Here is a 20534-nt window from a genome sequence, read left to right as displayed (position 1 = left end):
TCAACTCACAGACACCTCCTCCTACCGGCCCTTGACCACGACCTCAACTCCCATCGCCAAACTGTCATCTCCCAGACCATCCAAAACCTCATCACCTCATAGTCTGGGAACCCCACACCACCTGGTTCTACCTCCTACCCAAAATTCACAAACCTGACTGCCACAGTCGACCCATTGTCTCTGCCTGCTCCTGCTCCACTGAGCCTATCTCCTCATATCTTGACACTGTCCTGTCCCCCTTGGTCCAGGAACTCCCACATATATTCGGGACACCACCCGCGCCTTCCACCTCCTCCACGACTTGTGTTTCCCCAGCCCCCAACACCGCATCTTCACCATGGACATCCAGTCCCTGTACATGTCCATCCGCCATAACAAAGGCTTCCAAGCTTTTCGTTTCTTCCTCTCCCACCGACCCCCCAGTACCCCTCCACTGACACACTCATTTGATTGGCAGAACTGGTCCTCAACATCAACAACTTCTCCTTTGAATCCTCCCACTTCATTCAGACCAAAGGGGTAGCCATGGGCACCCGCATGGGCCCCAGCTATGCCTGCCTCAGATACGTGGCACTTACACTGGCACCTTTCCCCAACCTTTTCCTCCGCTATATGGATTACTCTATCGCCGCCACCTCATGTTCTCACAAGGAGGTTGAACAGTTCATTAACTCTATTAACACCTTCCACGCTGACCTTAGGTTCACCTGCGCCATCTTGGACACCTCCCTCCACTTTCTGGACCTCTCTGTCTCCATCTCCAGCAGCCGACTCAACATGGACATCTATTTTAAGCCCACTGACTCCCACAGCTACCTGGACTGCACCTCCTCCTATCCCCCTCCTGTAAAAACGTAATCCCTTACTCCCAATTCCTCCCCGTCTGCTGAGTCTGCTCCCAGGAGGAGCAATTCCACTCCAAGACGTACCAGATGGCCTCCTATTTCAATGACTGCAATTTCCCCTCCCACGTGGTCAACAATGCTCTCCAGCGCATCTCCTCCACTTCCCACACCTCTGCCTGGAAACCCACCCCTCAACAAGGTTAGCACACCTGCCGGTCCTCACCTTCCGCCCCACAAATCTCCAGATACAACTCATCATCCTCTGCCATTTCTGCCACCTACAGTCAGACCTCACCACCAAAGGTATATCTCCCTCCCTACCCTATCAGCATTCCGCAGAGATGATTTGCTCCGCGACTCCCCCACCAACTCACCCTCCACACCTGGAACCTTCCCTTGCCACTGCAAGCAGTGTAAAACCTTTGCGCACACCTCCATTCTCATGTCCATCCAAGGCCCCAAAGGATCTTTCCACATCTGGTAGAGATTTTCCTGCACATCCAAACACCTCATCTACTGTGTCCATTGCTCTCAATGTGGTCTCCTGTACATTGGTGAAACAGGATGCCAACTTGTGGAATGTTTCAGAGAACATTTCCAGGACATACACACTAAACAACCCCACCACCCTATAGCTGACTACTTCAACTCCCCCTTCCACTCGCCAAGGACATGCAAGACCTGGGTGTCATCCACCGCCAAAGCGAAGCCACCCGACGCCTGGAGGAGGAATGCCTCAACTTCCACTTTAGGACCCTCTAACCACACAGGATCAATGTTGACTTCACTAGTTTCCTCATCTCTCGTCTCCCTATCTCATCCCAGATCCAACCCTCCAACTCGGCACCGTCCTCTTGAATTGTCCCACCTGTCCATCTTCCTTCCCACCTATCTGCTCCACCCTCCCCTCTGACCTATCACAATCACCCCCCACCAGCATCTACTTTTCTCCCTCCCAGTTACCTCAACCCCACCCCACCCCTACCCCCACCCCCATCTCTCTATTTATCTCTCAGCCCTCTTCCTCACCCTCCATATTCCTGATGAAGGGCTTGTGCAATCCTCACTTTCTCCTACAAAAGGACCTGCAGATCGATTGTAATATTCCAAAGCTAGTCTCATTGCTTCTACCTGCAGCACCGTATCTTCAAATTCAGATTTATCCAAATTTCCCCTAAAAGATACAAAAGTCTCTACCTTAATCAATAGCCATGGCAAATCAAGCCACCCTCCAACTTTGGAAGAAACTTATTCCTAATCCTTACTTAGTAGCATTCTCAATTCATCAAACTCTCCAAAGGCATTGAGTATAGGAGTTTGGAGGTCATGTTGTGGCTGTACAGGACATTGGTTAGGCCACTTTTGGAATATTCCGTGCAATTCTGGTCTCCCTCCTTTTGGAAGGATGTTGTGAAACGTGAAATGGTTTGAAAAAGGTTTACAAGGATGTGGCCAGGGTTGGAGGATTTGAGCTATAAGGAGAGGCTGATAAGGCTGGGGCTGTTTTCCTTGGAGTGTCAGAGACTGAGGGGTGACCTTATAGAGGTTTATAAAACCATAAGGGGTATGGATAAGGTAAATAGACAAGGCATTTTCCCTGGAGTGAGGGAATCCAGAACTAGAGGGCATAGGTTTAGGGTGAGAGGGGAAAAATTTAAAAGGAACCTATTGGGGCAACTTTTTCATGCAGAGAGTGGTACGTGTATGGAATGAGCTGTCATAGGAAGTGGTGGAGACTGGTACAATTACAACATTTAAAAGACATCTGGATGGGTAAATGAATAAGAAGGGTTTAAAGGGATGTGGGCCAAAGTGATAACAAATGGGACTAGATTTGTTTAGGATATCTGGTCGGCATGGACAAGTTGGACTAAAGAGTCTATTTTCATGCTGTACATCTCTATGACTCTATGATTTTAACTTTTTTATTGCATTATTATCTTTTAAAAGGTACATAAAATCTAATACTTTTGCACAATGCATCACTTTATAGGCATGGAAAATAGTTTCTTCAATGCCAGCTAGAATCAAAGCAAATAAAATCATCCCATTTCTATGTTTTTTTCCCTGTAACTATGGAAAGGTTTCTATTCAAGTATTATCAAATACTGTTTGAAAACCACAATTCAACTTACAACATCAAGTACAAGACAATGCCTCTTTTCCTGAGAGCTTGCCCAATGCCTTTATTAAAATATAATCGATATTGCCACTACTTGTTCACATGCAAGAGATCCAGGGGAAGGGGCCATAATGAAGTGCATTTTTATGCAGTGACTAGTAAACACCCAGAGTCTACTGCTGTGAGGGTGGGTTTAATGATTTCAAAAGGAAAATGAATGGGTTTTTGAGGGAAATAATATTGATGGCCTCTGACGATTGCGCTGGATTGGGAAAGACTGAATTTTAGCAAAGACATCCATCATAGAACATAAAACATAGAATAATACAGCACAGAACAGGCCCTTCGGCCCACGATGTTGTGCCGAACATTTGTCCTAGCTTAAGCACCTATCCATGTACCTATCCAATTGCCGCTTAAAGGTCACCAATGATTCAAACTCTGCCACTCCCACAGGCAGCGCATTCCATGCCCCTACCACTCTCTGGGTAAAGAACTTACCCCTGACATCTCCCCTATACCTTCCACCTTAAATTTATGTCCCCTTGTAACACTCTGTTGTACCCGGGGAAAAGGTCTCTGACTGTCTACTCTATCTATTCCCCTGATCATCTTATAAACCTCTATCAAGTCACCCCTCATCCTTCGCCGTTCCAATGAGAAAAGGCCTAGCACTCTCAACCTATCCTCGTACGACCTATTCTCCATTCCAGGCAACATCCTGGTAAATCTCCTCTGCACTCTCTCCAAAGCTTCCACATCTTTCCTAAAATGAGGCGACCAGAACTGCACACAGTACTCCAAATGTGGCCTTACCAAGGTCCTGTACTGTGCAACATCACCTCACAACTCTTGAATTCAACCCCTCTGCTAATGAACGCTAGTACACCATAGCCTTCTTACAAGTTCTATCCACCTGAGTGGCAACTTTCAAAGAGCTATGAACATTGACCCCAAGATCCCTCTTCTCCTCCACCTTACTAAGAACCCTACCGTTAACCCTGTATTCCGCATTATTATTTGTCCTTCCAAAATGGACAACCTCACACTTGACAGGGTTGAACACATCTGCCACTCCTCAGCCCAGCTCTGCATCATATCTAAGTCCCTTTGCAGCCGACAACAGCCCTCCTCACTATCCACAACTCCACCAATCTTCGTATCATCTGCAAATTTACTGACCCACCCTTCGACTCCCTCTTCCAAGTCATTAATAAAAATTAAAAACAGCAGAGGACCCAGAACCGATCCCAGCGGAACTCCACTTGTAACTGGGCTCCAGGCTGAATATTTACCATCTACCACCACTCTCTGACTTTGACCGGTTAGGCAGTTCTCTATCCAACTGGCCAAATTTCCCACTATCCCATGCCTCCTGACTTTCCACATAAGCCTACCATGGGGAACCCTATCAAATGCCTTACTAAAATCCATGTACACTACATCCACTGCTCTGTCACCTCCTCAAAGAATTCAATAAGACTTGTAAGGCAAGACCTACCCCTCACAAATCCGTGCTAGCTGTCCTTAATCAAGCAGTGTCTTTCCAGATACTCATAAATCCTATCCCTTAGGTCCCTTTCCATTACTTTGCCTACCACCGAAGTAAGACTAACTGGCCTGTAATTACCGGGGTTATCCCTATTCCCTTTTTTGAACAGCGCCACTCTCCAGTCCCCTGGTACCACCCCAGTTGACAGTGAAGATGAAAAGATCATTGCCAACGGCTCTGCAATTTCCTCTCTTACTTCCCACATAATCCTTGGATATATCCCGTCAGGCCCGGGGGACCTGTCTATCCTCAAGTTTTTCAAAATGCCCAACACATCTTCCTTCCTAACAAGTATCTCCTCTAGCTTGCCAGTCCATTTCATACTCTCCTCTTCAACAATACGGTCCCTCTCATTTGTAAATACTGAAGAAAAGTACTCATTCAAGACCTCTCCTATCTCTTCCGACTCAATACACACTCTCCCACTACTGTCCTTGATCGGACCTACCTTCGTTCTTGTAAACTTGATGGGTCAAATGGCCTCCTTCTGTGCCATGATAACTCCACGAGTGGAATATTTTGTGAGTAGAGTGGGTGTTACGTTTTGACTGGAAAGCTGTAAGAGACATGTGTTGCATCTTTGAAGGAGAGCCTGCTCTACCCCCTGCCAACCATGGAGTTCAGGATTGGAAGTCCCATTTGAGAGGAGCTGCCAGATTAAAAAAAAGGTAGGAGGCTGTGGAATCCAATGATCTGGGAATAAGGTAAATAATTTCAGGGAGGGAGTGGTAGGAACGTCACAGGGAGAGGTGTCAGGGAGGGGTGGAAGGGTGATTCTCAGTGGACAACTCCTTGCCTTCAATCTTTGCTCTGGACCCCACCCTGAAGCTGACAAGCAACACGCGTGCACACACACTTTTTTTACCTCAGGGATTTAAACAGGTTTTACCCTGTTATTTGGTAAAGCCACCCATAACTAAATCAATCATCGCAGTAAGCTAACGGCCTTAAGTGCTCTTTATTCGGCCACTCACTTGATCACAGGGCCTCAATGGGTGGCTGGCAGGAAGGTGGGCCACAGACCTCTGTGCTCAGAACTTAATTTCGGTGGATCCAAGAAGGCAACATGGAAACCCACCTCTCATGAAATGTCATTCCCAATTCCTACATTGCCAAATCTAGGAGCAGAAGATTCTACCCAATGACTCTATGAGTATAGGGGCTTGAACAATGTGGCTGATGGTGAAAAATGTGGCAGGATCATGGGAGAGTTCTAGCAAGGTCTATCTCAGGAATAATATGTTTTTAACTAAGCTCTAGGGTGCAAGACAAGATACTCGCTAGGCAGTGGTCTGTTGCTTGTTAACAACCTGGGACAGGCTAAGCAAAGACATGCCAGAGAATTCCTAGAGGCCTGGCACTCCAACCACAACACCATAAACAAACAGATAGATCTAGATACCATCTATCAACCCCTCAGAAAACGAACAGGAAATGACATCACCACAAACCCCAGGAACCCCATCCAGGACAAACATATAAATAGAAAGCAGGAGACAACAGCTTCGCTTCACTTGGAGGTCGCCACTGATGATGTTATCTAGCCAGGAAATGAAACATCTGGATATCAAACCGACAGCTCAGCGAGCAAACCTACACCCTAAACCTGAACCTGAGCTACAAACCTTCACAAACCTTGTTAACAACCTTGTTAAGTGCAGATCTCCCTGCATTAACATGCAGCTTTCAATTGTACAGGATGCTGAGAATTCACAACATGGATGGCATAGTGGGTACCTGGTGGCTTCACCTGAGCGCTGTCTACAAGATTCTCCATGTTGCTCACCATGCAACAGTATTTCAGGACCACAATCTATGGCACCAACCACATGGATATTGGCATCTGACATTTGTCAACCTCTTGGCACATCTCTGATCAGCTAACTGAACGCTTCAGTACTTCAATAATGCATCTGAGGGCACAACGGTGATTATCATTGTAATGCTGCAGCAAGGACATTGTGTGCTAGAGACTCATGGACTAGATCGGGCAGCATCTTCAGGCTGTTCACTTGGTCTCCTTGAACTCACTCACTCTGAGGCTGCCTAGATGCTCACAGCATCCTTACCTTGTCTTCATGCGCTGTGTCCCTCTGCCAGAGATACCAAACTCAAAATACTACTGCATTGCCTTGCTGATTAGTGCAGACTCAAAGCTAGAAAACTTGTCATGGTTCAGAGGAGGCCCCTGTCAAATCCAAGGAGATAGCCTAGTCAGGGTCCCAGTAGTATCAAAGGCAGTCTTCGTTAGGTAAAGGGTAAATGTAGGGGTATGGGTGGGTTGTGCTTCGGCGGGGCAGTGTGGACTTGTTGGGCCGAAGGGCCTGTTTCCACACTGTATGTAATCTAATCTAATCGAATCGAATCTAAAAAGCATTGCAGGGGCTTGGACACCATCAGTCAATCTCTTGGAGCAGTCTGAGTTCAGATCATCTCCACATTAAGAGTAAAAGCTCACATTTCAGACATCCCACCAGCCATCTTGACTCTATCTGCCATTTTATGGGCTCGTTCGCTCCTGGAATGAGAGAGAGCTGAGTATTAAGGGAGATGAAAATGGGTGGCATAGTCTTTGCAGGTGGAAAAGTATCCTGAGCAAGTAGGAAAACTGGCAAGGTCCTCTGTTGGGGGCGGAGGTGGGAGGTGAGGTTAGTTGAGGCAAGATGTTGTAGACACTAGTGAGAGCGGTAGAGTGATATTGTGATGTAGCAGAGATAGAGTGAATAAGTGTGAGTTAACAGAGACAAGATGGTGGCACTTAATGTTGGCAGAGTGGAGAAGGATATTGACCTTCTTCCTACAATGATGTGCATTCGTACAGACAACCGAGACTGCTATAATTTGGGTGGTAACCATGGACCAGGCTGGCCTGGCTCAGTGTCATTGCTTCTTGCACTGCTCCTGGGGTTTGAGGACCACCAAGTCCCTGCTCACAAAATGAAGCATCAACACTTCTTTCTCAGCCATATCTGCGGCAAATGTCTGGATCCAATCATGGTAGTTCTGGAGAAGCAGTATTTGCCAAGGTGCACAATGAGCTTTTTAAGATGGCCTTGGCACCAGTGATGCCAGTACATTCTGGATTGATCCAGCAATTGCGAGTTGTTGCAGGTGCAGTAAGTGGTGGAAATGGGGCTAGAACTAAATGGGAGCATATTATTAGGGTGGGGTAGGTAGTTAATGAGACAAGTTTGTTAAGATGCAGCGAAAGAACACTGTCGGCCTCGCAAAGAGAAATTCCTCCATGAAATGCAACGAAACTGACTCAGCCAAAATAAAAAAACCTTAGGTCTAATCCTATGACAAGTAAACCCAAAGTTCCTCATTGAGCACATGATTGGGGATTCTGAATCAACATTTCTGGATCAAACAGGCATAATGTACAGATTAGTTAAAAAATAATAAAGATGACAAGCAAAAAAAAAGGAAATGATTATTTCATCAAGGAGAAAGAATTTCAGGAAGGTGGCACTATGAGTATTATTGAATTAAATCAGTAAACCCGTCAGGCTACATTTGCGCTTTTGAAAACTACTTTGATCGACAACTTTGGCTTATTGAGAGACTACCTTTGATGTTCATTTGTTATATCCTGTACTTCAAAGATTAGAAAACCATTTAGTCTAGGCTAGTAGTTTACATTTTATAAGTGTGTTTCTACTTCACCAGACAGCTAATGAGTTGGAGCTATTAGAGTATTCCGTGACCATCACGTAAAAACTCCCAGTCACCGGCGCCTGCCTCAAACCTCTGATATATAATGTGCCTTCCACATGATTATTATTTTGCAGACACTGTACAAAGGATTTCAGAATCAAAGCGTGAACAGAAGGAGGCCAATCGGTCCATTAAATCTCCTGCAGGATCAAATCAAATCATCCCACTTCTGTGCTTTTTTGCCTGCAACTATGAAAAGGTTTCTGTTCGAATATTATACAATAGTGTTTGAAAACCACAATTCAATCTGCCTCCACAATGCTCTCAGGCACTGTGTGCCACATCCTAACCACTTGTTACATAGAAATACTTGTCTTCTTTATGTTGCCTTTACGTCTTTGCTATTCACACTTATCATGATCTGCATTTATATTCTTTCATGGGATCACAAGCTGAATCAATATTAGGTTCCCATCTCCAACTGCATTTAATAACATAGTGTGACATGAAACTGACATCCTCAAACCTTACCTCAATGATGTGGGATTATAACTTAGAATTCTATTTGGCTTTGTAAATTTCTATATCGCAGCGACTGGTCTTATTCAGCATTGTGTCCACTATCACTCCCAGGACTCCACCTTCAGGAACTGCTGCAGTCTATCTTGTACGGTAGCTCAGTGGTTAGCTCTACTATCTCACAGTGCCAGGGACCCAGGTTCGATTCCAGCCTCAGGCAACTGTCTGTGTCGAGTTGGCACATTTTCCTGTGTCTTTGTGGGTTTCCTTTGGGTGCTCTGGTTTTCCCTCACAGTCTAAAGACGTGCAGCTTAGGTGGATTAGTCATGCTAACTTGCCCTATAGTGTCCAGAGATCTGCAGGTTATGTGGAATAGCCATGAGAAATACAGGGTTAGTGGGATAGGATAGGGGGGGCAAGTCTGGATGGGATGCTCTTTGGAAGGGGTGGTTTGGACTCGATGGACCAAATAGCCTGTTTCCACACTGTAGGGATTCTATGATTCTAGATACACCAACAATGTTACTGCAAGGGAATTCCAGGATGTATCATATATGTGATAAAACAGGATATGGCTCGGAGTAAACTGTGCACATAATGATGTCCCTTTGCACCCATTCCAGTCATAACTGGATGTGGTTGGAAAGCAAGGCTTTAATCTGATCCATTGGTTGTGGGATCTCTTAGCTTTACAGTCAAACACATGCTGCTTTTGCTGTTTGACACGCAAGTAGTCCTGTGACACCTCATTGTTACGTATGCCTGGTGCTGTTCCTGGTATGAACTCTTGCAATATTCACTGAACCAGGAATGATCCCCAGGCTTAATGGTAATGGCAAAGTGAGGGATAAAACTGTTTTATAAAGTTACAGATTATGTTGCTTGCAAAATGTCTGTTACCAGTGGCCCATGTCATCACATACTTGCCCAATTTTAAATTGCTAGATCTTTTCTATTTCCGTGAATAGGTTCTCTATATTTTCTCTGTCCAAACCTCTCTTTACGTTGTGCTGATGCTTCAGCATAACTCAATCAAGTTGGAAGGGGCAACTGATGTAAAAATACCTTGCACACTTACTGCTTCATATTAATTCTTTTAGCCTTCCTTGCACCAACCTTTTGAAATACCTACTGAAAAAAAGACAAAGTTCATAGAATAGCATTATAAGTCATACTTTGTCATAACAATGCTCTCATCAAGATCTGTCAGCACTGAGCAGACACAATTAAAGATTTGCAATGAGCATTTGCATTTTTCACATTTGCGAGAGACAAGACACTTTGACCTCCTCTGAAGGATGATGGCTGCTTTATTTTCCAGAGTACTATCTCACTGGACCTGTATCGGACAGGCTCCAGATCGGAGGTCAACAGTACAATTACCAACTGGACCAAAAAGCAGATCCCACCTTACCCACATCACCACAATAAAATAAAATTTTACAATCTGCTGTATGTTTCTGCTTACTTTTACTGCCTGGTGGTTGTAATCTATGGATTTGTTGGTATGTATTCAGTCAGAGAACTGAAAAGTTTATAATATTAACCCATACCATATGTCTCTCATTAATAAAAAGGTTGACAGTTTGAACTGCAGACCACTCTCTTAGGTGAACTTGTACACTGTGGAGACAGTGGTATAGAGGTAATGTTGCAATGAGGTCCAGGCTAATATGCTGGAAGTGTGGAGTTCATATCCCACCCTGATAGTTGGAAGAATTTAAATTCAAATAATTAATTGAACAATTAAATAATTAATTGCAGTAATTGTGACCATGAGACTATCACTGATTTTTGTAAGAACCCATCCTTTTGATTAACATCCTTTCTGGTCTAAATATGACCCTCGATCTACAACAAGGTGACTGACTCTTAACCACCTTCTGAAATGGTCTAACTCTTTGTATTGTACCACTATAGAAATGTCAACGTAGATGGATATCAGTGATTCAAAGTAATTGGCACACCACTCAAGACAGCAAATGCTGGTCTTTCTATTGTCATCAATGTTTGATGAAAGAATATTAAAAATAAGATTATGTTGTTGTTTCCACACTTTTGTTTCCCATTCAGAATCAAGAAGCTTCGGAACAATATTTGCAGACTGATTAACAACCTTCTTTCTGTCTCATGAATGCCTGTGCTGTGGCCAGCAAGTTTGAAATAGAGTGGGTTTTTAACTCAGAGCTTTCTGTCTTGGGGTGTTCCCAACTAAACCACTCTGGCTCCAATTACATAAGTTTCTTGATGAAGGGCTTTTAAGTCATGTTATAGGTTGGCGAGAGTGCCACTTATGGATAGCGTTTTGGTGACTGAACAACTAAGATACTGTATCCTGCTTAAGTCTTCATACAATCTCCATAGCAAGTCCAGAGTAGTAGTTAGCTGGTGTATGATATACAATCTCACTTTCAACATCTTTCATGCCAAACTCTTTTTGAAGAGCAGTGAGAAACCCTAAGGCGCTAGTAGACTAGTATGTGATAAATTGGTGCAGCCAATCCTTACTATTGAGATTTTCCATTAATTCCCACAAATGGCTTTTAAAAGAGAGTGATTACTGAAGTGTTCATTTGCTATAGCATCCTAACAGTTTCGTCATTGCTCTGCCATGTTTCTTCTGCTGTTGCTTCTGTTCCAGTCTGGTTGTTGTTGAGCGCAGCAAACTAATGATTCACTCCAATGAATAATTTAAGTATAATGGGTTTATGCAATAATGCATCATTGCTTTTTATTGAAGCAGATGTCATTCACTTAAATTTGTAGATTTCAACAGAACCAACATCTTGCAGAAATTATTAGACATCCAATGGATTGGCAACACAACATACAGACTCTCAGTTATAACCAGTGAAACCAGGTTCATGCAGGAGACTGGGGGATGGGAAGGGAGGATCCCCTCTCCTAAATTTCTAATGGCTTTCCTTCAGAGTCTCAAAGCTTAAAGTAGAATATTAATGTCAAAGCAGCCAAGAAAAATGAAATACTTATTCATACAAAACTGATAGTGGTTTATCACACTATCATTAAAAAAAGGTGACCAAGACATTCTTAGGGAAAATTGGTGATGCAACTGAACTCAAGTTTGGCAGAACCTGTTTTGTGTCAATGGACAATTCATTCATTTTAAAGTTGACACAGGGAGAAGTGTCATGATCCAGTCAAATCAAATACTAAGGCTGAAGGAAAGACGTTACAACCTGCAGCAATAAAATTACATAATCCAAATGGAATAATGCTCAAGGGGTGGTTCGGTGGCTCAGTAGGGGTAACCTTATAGAGGTTTACAAAATTATGAGGGGCATGGATAGGATAAATAAACAAAGTCTTTTCCCTGGGATTGGGGAGTCCAGAACTAGAGGGCATAGGTTTAAGGTGAGAGGGGAAAGATATAAAAGAGACCTAGGGGGAAACTTTTTTATGCAGAGGGTGGTACGTGTATGGAATGAGCTGCCAGAGGATGTGGTGGAGGCTGGTACAATTGCAACATTTAAGAGGCATTTGGATGGGTATATGAATGGGAAGGGTTTGGAGGGATATGGGCCGGGTGCTGGCAGGTGGGACTAGATTGGGTTGGGATATCTGGTCAGCGTGGACAGGTTGGACTGAAGGGTCTGTTTCCATGCTGTACATCTCTATGACTCTATGACACTGCAGCTTCATAGCACCATGGACCCTGGTTCGATCCCAGCCTTGGGTGACTGTGTGGAGTTTGCACATTCTCCCTGTGTCTGCATGGGTTTCCTCCGGGTGCTCCAGTTTCCTCCCACAGTCCAAGGATATGCAGGTCAGGTGGATTGCCCATGCTAAATTGCCCATAGTGTTAGGTGCATCAGTCAGAGGGAAATAGGTCTGGGTGGGTTACTCTTCGGAGGGTCGGTGTGGACTTGTTCGGCTGAGGGGCCTGTTTCCACACTGTTGGGTATCTAATCTAATCTAATACAATGGGACCTTGATCAGACAGGATATCAGGGCAGGACTTGTACAGCTCATCGTAGGGTCCTGGGGAGTGTTGCAGAACGAAGACCTAGGAATGCAAGTGCATAGTTCATCGAAAGTGGAATTTCAGGTCGACAGGATAACAAAGAAGGCATTTGGTATGCTTGCCTTTATTGGTCAGTGCATCGAGTGTAGGAGTTGCAATGTCATGTTGTGGCTGCTCAGGACATTGGCTAGGCTACGTTTGGAATACTGCATTCAATTTTGATCTCCTTCCTATTGGAAGGATGGTGTTAAACTTGAAAAAGTTTAGAAAAGACTTACAAGAATGTTGCCAGGATGGAGGGTTCGAGATATAGGAAGAGGCTGAATAGACTGGGGCAATTTTCCTTGGTGCATTATAGGCTTATAAAATCATGAGGTGCATTGATAAGGTGAATACCCAAGGTCTTTTCACCCAGGTAGGGAGTTCAAAACTAGAGGCAGAGGTTTAAAGTGAACGGAAAAAGATTTAAAAGGGACCTAAGGGATAACTTTTTCACACAGAGGGTGGTGCATGTATGGAATGAGCTGCCAGAGGAAGTGGTGAAGATAGGTACAATCACAACATCTCAAACATATGAGTGGGTACCTGAATAGGAATGGTTTAGAGGGATGTGAGCCAAATGCTGCCATAAAAGACTAGATCAGTTTGGGATACCAGGTCAATGTGGACAAGTTGGACTGAGGCATCTGTTTCTGTGTTGTATGACTCTTTGACTCGATGTATGTTACAAGTATGCTGCAGTACAAATAACACAAGAAGGTTGAAAATTTATACACAACTGACGATCAAGATTTCTTACTTGCGAGCTTTTGCCCATGTTTTAGTCTCAATATGCTTAAGATAGCAGAAGCAGTGCAAGGGAAGCGAGGGAATAACTGGCCCAAACACAAATCATTGTTAACTAGTCATCCAAAGAGTTACTGGTAGAAGATTTTGTTGATTGCCTGGGCTCATGCGACACCCAAAATGAAGAAAGAATTTCTTGAGATTAACTGTAATAGCACACGACACATGTTCCACAAGCCTAGGAAGCAACAATGGCCAGCAAGTCAAAAGAGGCTGAAGCAAATTTGCCGAGAATGAGAAAATGACCAAATACATGACACCATTCACAGTATAACCTCAAACATTGGTCAGGCCAGAAGTCCAACAACTTAGCCTGGAACATATACTTTGAGCACTAATAGAGTTTCAAAATCCTAGGCCATTTACTAGTTTATGACTGAAGGCATACAGTTAACAGTTCACAATATGGGTAAGAAAAAATTATGTGCTCGAAATGCTAAGATACTGAAAAAGGTACTTGTTTCCATGAAGCAGCCATCTTTCATGATGGCATTCATGAATGTGAATGTCCTCTAAGTGAGGTTATGGAACAACTGAGTTAGCAGGGAAGAGTTTCTCTGAGACAGAAATTCAGGAGATTAAGGGGAACCAACTCATGGAAACAACCAATTGCAGGGTTTAATAGAATGGCATCCTCTGTGATGCATATCCAAGAGATTCCAGTGGAATACAGCTTTACAGACAAGTTCCAGATCAAAATCAACTGTTTTCAAGCTAAAAACCTATATATCTTTCAGGTCTGAAAAGAAATCATTTAAAAGAATTGTGAATTCTCCAGACTACCTGAATTTTTGAAGTCAGAGTTGAGGGAAATGGCATCATTATATCTTTTTGGGGGGCGGGGGAGGCAGGAAGCTGTTGTACAAAGTTAATATTGGATACTGCATTAAGGTCCATTCAAACTGATAATGCAAATTTATCTGTGAATTATGAGGTCTTCAGTCTTGGGAGTGGAAAAGAGGAGTCTAGCTTGAAATCACGATGGAAACTAATTCTATTTGCTTTCTTAGTAACTTGCTGTGTCTGGGTACTAACTTTTTGTGATTCATACACTAAGACACCAAGATTGCCTGCACTTTATAGCCCTCATATTTCTCACCAATTCGTCAATTTATTTCATTGCTATTCTAGCTGTCAAAGTTTCATATTTCCAACTTTATATCCATTTTCTAGATTTTGCCAATCACAACTTATCTATACACATTTGTTATCTCCTTATATCCCCTACCCACTTATTTCCAAACTTATCTTTGTATCATCAGCAAATTTAGCAACTATATTTTGAGTCCTTTCATCCAGTTATTATGTACATTGTAAAAGTTTGAGGGCCCAGCAATGCTTCTATGGCAAAATACTCTTTTCATCGTAAACAAAATAAAGAACTGCAGGTGCTGGAAATCTGAAACAAAAACAGAAATTGCTGACGAAACTCAAGAGGTCTAGCGGCATCTGTGAGGAGAAAGAAGGGCTAATGTTTTGAATCCAGCAACTCTTCATTTGACTGTTTAGGTCTTATTAACCAGAAAATTATTCTCTGTTCCTTCTTAGCTAGCTAGTCTTCTATGCTTGTTGATATGTTACCTCCTATACCATAAACTTTCATTTTCCACAAAAGCCTTAAATGTGGCTGCTTAACAAAGCCTGCTGATATCTACAATACATCCACCCATTCCCTTTTATCCACAGTCATAATGCAGCTTAGGAGAATACCAATAAATGGATTAAACATAATTTCACTTTCACAAAACCATGTTGACTCTGCCTGATTACCTTGAATCTTTCTAAATGCCCTACTATAATGCCTTTAATAATAGCTTCCAATATTTTCCTATGACAGATTTTAAGCTCATTGACCTTTTGGTCTGAAACTCATGATACTTTGGCCAAGTGATATTCTTGTTGAATTTCTCGAGTGTTCCTTTCCGCAAGGCCTAGTAAGTATTTTTAATGCTATCATCCCAAACTCAACTCATTACCTACTTACTATGGCCCTTTGGTGCCCCTCTTCTCTGATGCTAACCTGATTGTCCCACTTGCTGGCACCATCCTATAACCTCAGCCGTGTACCTGGTCAGCATTGGCGACCTGAATTGTCCTTCACCATCAATGTAGTGATGTGTGTTTGATATTGCATTATATTATTTTTATTAGGTTAATAAGTAATAAAATTCCTCTTTCTTTCATTCAATAAAACTTTGTAATATATACTTGTAATTTTGATAGGAATGACGTTTTAACTGAGGTGTGATATAGCTGTTTGCCAAAAGGAAAAGAATATTGTGGCTGAACAGGTAGGTTAAAAAGTACAGACCCGATTCACCCCCTCTCACCTGCTTGTAACAAGTGTCCATACAGACAACCAGATTTAAAAATAAAATTTTGGCTTGAGTTGTCACATAAAAGCTGCTCTTCTCCTATCTACAGTTCCTTTTTATAAGGAAATCAGTTCATAACTAAGATACTATTGATTTCAACTTAATTTAACATTGAATTTATTTCAACATATTCAATTCATAATGGATAAGCAGCATTATGAGGCTCTAACTGTTTTGCTGTTGTAGCCCCTAATTTGAGACCATTCTTTTATATCTGCCTGTGTGCAGTTTCTAGCATTTTGTCCCAATGCTGTTGCATCTGTTCAACAATTCAAACAAGTTAAATGCTGCAGCACTGGGTCTCAGGATAATTCTATGATATAAATAGGTTTTTCTTTCTTGACCTTCTAAAGCTGTGGTGTTATCTTTCCCAGTCCTGTCTCCACTATAGCTTAAGGTGTTGTGAGTCATTATTGATCTAATTAAATCATCTAGTTCACTGAATTGTGCCTATGACAACACAGAAAATTAGGATAGAATGACCAGCTAAAAACAAAAACTGGGTTAGCACAATACTAGCAGAACACTCCATGCTTTCTTCAGCTAATAGTCATTGTCGGGCTAGTAAGTGAGAGTGAATGCGAGTTTTGAGAAGATTTGTAGCTCAGGTTGAGGTTTTCGATGTAGGTTTGCTCGCTGAGCTGCAAGGTTCATTTCCAGACATTTTGTTACCCTACTAGGTAACATCTTCCGTGGGCCTCATGCAAAGCAATGCTGAAAGCTCCTGCTTTCTACTTATATGTTTGGGTTTCTTTGGGTTGGTGATGTCATTTCCTGTGGTGATGTTATTTCCAGTGGTAAAGTCACTTCCTGTTCCTTTTCTCAGGGGTGATAAAAAGAATGGGTACCCTATGAACACAGTCTGCCGATTTCTCAGCAACAAACCCAAACAAGCAGACAAAACATGTCCAGAAACCCTAGCCACTCTCTCCTACATCAAAGACATCTCGGAAATGACTGCTAGATTACTCAGGCCCCTTGCTATCATGGTAGCCCACAAGCCCACCAACACACTAAAACAGCAGCTAATGAACTTGAAAGACCCTATACAGACAATGAGTAAACGAATATCATTTACAAAATACCGTACAAGGGCTATAACAAATACTACACTGGACAAACAGGCAGAAAACTAGCCACCAGGATACATGAACACCAAGTAACACCAATCAAGCAGCACCACAAAAAGACATGACCCTCTCTCACTAGTATCCTCACATACGGATGAAGAAGGACACCACTTCGACTGGGACACCACATCCATCCTGGGACAAGCTAAACAAAGACATGCACGAGAATTCCTAGAAGCATGGCATTCCAACCGGAACTCTATCAACAAACATTGAGTTAGACCACATCTACCACCCCCTGAGAAAAGGAACAGGAAGTGACTTCACCACAGGAAATAACATCACTATAGGAAGTGACATCACCAACCCAAAGAAACCCAAATATATAAATAGAAAGCAGGAATTTTCAGCATTGCTTCGCATGAGGCCCACTGAAGATGTTACCTAGTATGTTAACGAAACGTCTGGAAATGAACCTTGCAGCTCAGTAAGAGTGAATGCCTTTGACATTGAGATGGCATTTGGCTGATTGAGGTACCAAAGAGACCTAGTAAAACTGAAGACAGTGAGAATCCGGGTAAACACTACACTAGTTGGAATCATATCTTACATGAGGCAAGATGATTGGGGTCACTGGAAGTCAATCATCTCAATCCCAAAGCATCATGTCACAGGTTCCTTAAGCCAGCATCCTAATCTAACCATATTCAACTTATTCATCAATGTTCTTCCCTCCATCATAAGGTCAAGAATGGAGATTGTACAATCATCAATGACTATGTTCAGCACCATTCACGTCTCCTCAGATATTGAAACAGTCCATTTGCAGAAGAGTTGAGACCCAGACAAGCAACATCCAGCCTTGGGGTGATCACCAGAAAGTAATGCAGCTGGCAGGCAATAACCATCACCAATGAGCAACAATCTAATTTTTGCCCCTTGACATTCATTGGTATTACCATTATTGTACTAACTTAACCCAAATCAAAATCACACTACATCAGCATCCTCGGGTTACTATTGACCAGAAAATAGACTGGACTGCCCAAACGAGTACTGTGGTTAAAAGAGTAGGACTTCTCAGATCTTGTCCAAGGCATAAGTCAGGAATGTGATGGAATACTGTCCATTTGCCTGGATGAGTGCAGCTTCCACAATACTCTGGATGTTCAACACAATCCTGCACAAAGCAGCCCAGTCAAAATGCAAATTCACTCACTGCCTTCAACACTCATATCCTTCACCACTAGTGCACAGTGGCAGCAGTGTGTGCCACTTACAAGATGCATTGTGGTAACCTACCCAAGTTCTTTCAATAGCACCTTCCGAACATACAACCTCTACCACCTAGAAGGAAAAGGGCAGCAGGAGCTTGTGAACACAATCACCTTTAGCTCTCCTCCAAGCCATCCAATAGCCTGACTTGGATTTATATCTCTATTTCTTCACAGTTGGCTGTGTCATAATCCTGGAACTGCCTTCCTACCAGCACTCTTGATGTGCCTACCCTCATTTTACACTGCAGCAGTTCAAGAAATCTGCTAACCACTACTTTCTTAAGGATGGGCAATGAAAAGTTGACCAAACCAGCAATGTCCACATCTTGTGACTGAATAGATTAAAAAGTGGCTTATGGTGATTATTAGCAAATAATATTTTCATGTCACAAAGAGTCAGACAGTGATCATTTCCAAGAAGGGAGAATCTAACCAACCAAGTTTCTGAAAATGAACTATTTCATTTTCCTGTATTTGGCCCATTTCCTTCTAAACCTTTCCTATTCATGTGCCTGTTCCTCATTTTTGAGCTACTTGATGTTAGCTGAAGGACACAATATCGTATACGGTCCAGATGCTGGATTAAGTGCAGACATTATGCATTGAAAACAGAGTGAAAACAACATTTGATGCATGCTAAAGCTTTTGATTTCTTATAGTTATTGCACAATAGGATATTTGGAAACTAAAGATCTTTACATTTCTGTTTGTGTTTTTCTTGGTGAGTTCAGAGATAAAAGATACAGGCAAATAGAAGGATTTGTATCAGCTTTTGAAACAGGGAACTAATTCATAAAGGTGTTTTTTAAGAAGGCCATCAGTGGCTAGGAGCATAGTAGATGCATGATTTAGTGTCTGCAGTGGATTGGATGGATTGGAGGTATTGGGGAACATACAGTATGATTGACTTACATTGCTACAGTGATGGGCAATCACTGGACACAAAGCAGAAGGGAAAAAATAAAAGTGAGGTTTTGCAAAGCAGCAATTTACACCAAACAGATGTGTAGGGAACAAAATATCATTGGAGAAACAGCTTGTCACCTAGGCAAGGCTACAGCTATTCAGTTTCACTAGCAAAGGCAGCTGGTTTGACTGAAAATCATTCAATACTGAATTGTTCTTACCAACTTCCACATAGCACAGTCAAACCAGGGATCTGATTATTAAGGTCAGAATGCTGGGTTAAATTCTTATTTAATATTTAAATACTTTCTTGACAAACTCCCAAGGGTTCCCTGTTGACCTCTGAACATGCCCAGATTTATGTGAGTGTTAACTCCAACAGAGTATGTTACCTGATGTGACAATGTTTATGTTATCCCCCTTTCATTAGAAACTAGGCATGAATAATGTGGTATTGAAGAATCCAACAGACATAACTTTCCTCAGGCACAATCAGTTAATGGGCTCACATTAAGTTATTAGGTTACAAAGTGCAACGTACCTGTCAATTGTGTTTCAGAATAGTTTGGCAGTTGGTCACAGAGCAAGGTTACTCCCATTTACCAGCTGACTATAAATTGTGCTAGAGATAGCTGCGTTTCCGTGCAATGCCATCACAAAAATTTTGTTTCCTTGCTTGATCCTTGACGAACATTGGCTTGATTGTATGCATGTACAATCTGTACATCAACAGGACAATTTGAACATGAGTAATGGGATGGCAACGTGATATGAGACACTTCTTAGTACATGTGTTTAAATGGTTTGCCAGTGTTTTGTGGTCTGTTCGAGAGTGTGTTGCTGGAAAAACATGACAGGTCAGGCAGCATCTGAGGAGCAGGAGAATCGATGTTTCGAGCCAGAGCCCTTCATCAGGAATTGGGAATTTTGTGGTCTGTTGTCAGACACTTCCCATTTCAGGATATTGAATAAACCGAAAAGAGCACTCATTGTATCAGCAACAGTCATGCTCACAGTATTTCGAAGTCATCGAACAATAGGAAATTTGAAGAAGTAGCTCATCATAAGGATGCAATTTTCCCCATGTACTATGAATGGATCTGTTGTTACATTCGTCCAAGGAATGGAGAGGCTTTCTCAGCTGGAGGCTTTATATCATGTCTCACATGCAACCAGGAATGGTTGAATCTTCTGATACATTCCAAACCCTCACACACAGATCAATATACTTTCCACTCTATGCATTCAATGTGTCCCATGATGCTTTAGTGTAATGGTTTTGGAAATTGTTTGCTTGTGTGGCCGTAATAATCAGATCTTCTCCAGCACTTTTTTTTATACTGTCAGACCTTCCCTGGATAATGGTCTGTTGCAACTTTT

The 20534-nt window shown here is 42.5% G+C and overlaps 1 long non-coding RNA gene across 1 annotated transcript in view; it reads right to left on the bottom strand.

Moving 5' to 3' along the window:
• The window catches only part of LOC148142169 (uncharacterized), a 33817-nt gene extending 13789 nt beyond the window's left edge, over nt 1–20028 (bottom strand). The window contains exon 1 of the long non-coding RNA XR_015752214.1: nt 19696–20028. This is a non-coding gene — a long non-coding RNA (uncharacterized LOC148142169). The remainder of the gene's footprint in view (nt 1–19695) is intronic.
• Between the last annotated feature and the right edge of the window lie 506 nt (nt 20029–20534).

Source organism: Chiloscyllium plagiosum, unplaced genomic scaffold, assembly GCF_037043375.1.
Source record: "Chiloscyllium plagiosum isolate Xiang-an unplaced genomic scaffold, Cpla_swu_hap1 HiC_scaffold_30, whole genome shotgun sequence".
In the NCBI taxonomy this organism is placed as follows: Eukaryota; Metazoa; Chordata; class Chondrichthyes; order Orectolobiformes; family Hemiscylliidae; genus Chiloscyllium; species Chiloscyllium plagiosum.
The sequence above is the reverse complement of the archived record's forward strand: the minus strand, read 5'-3'. Positions and strand labels throughout refer to the sequence as shown.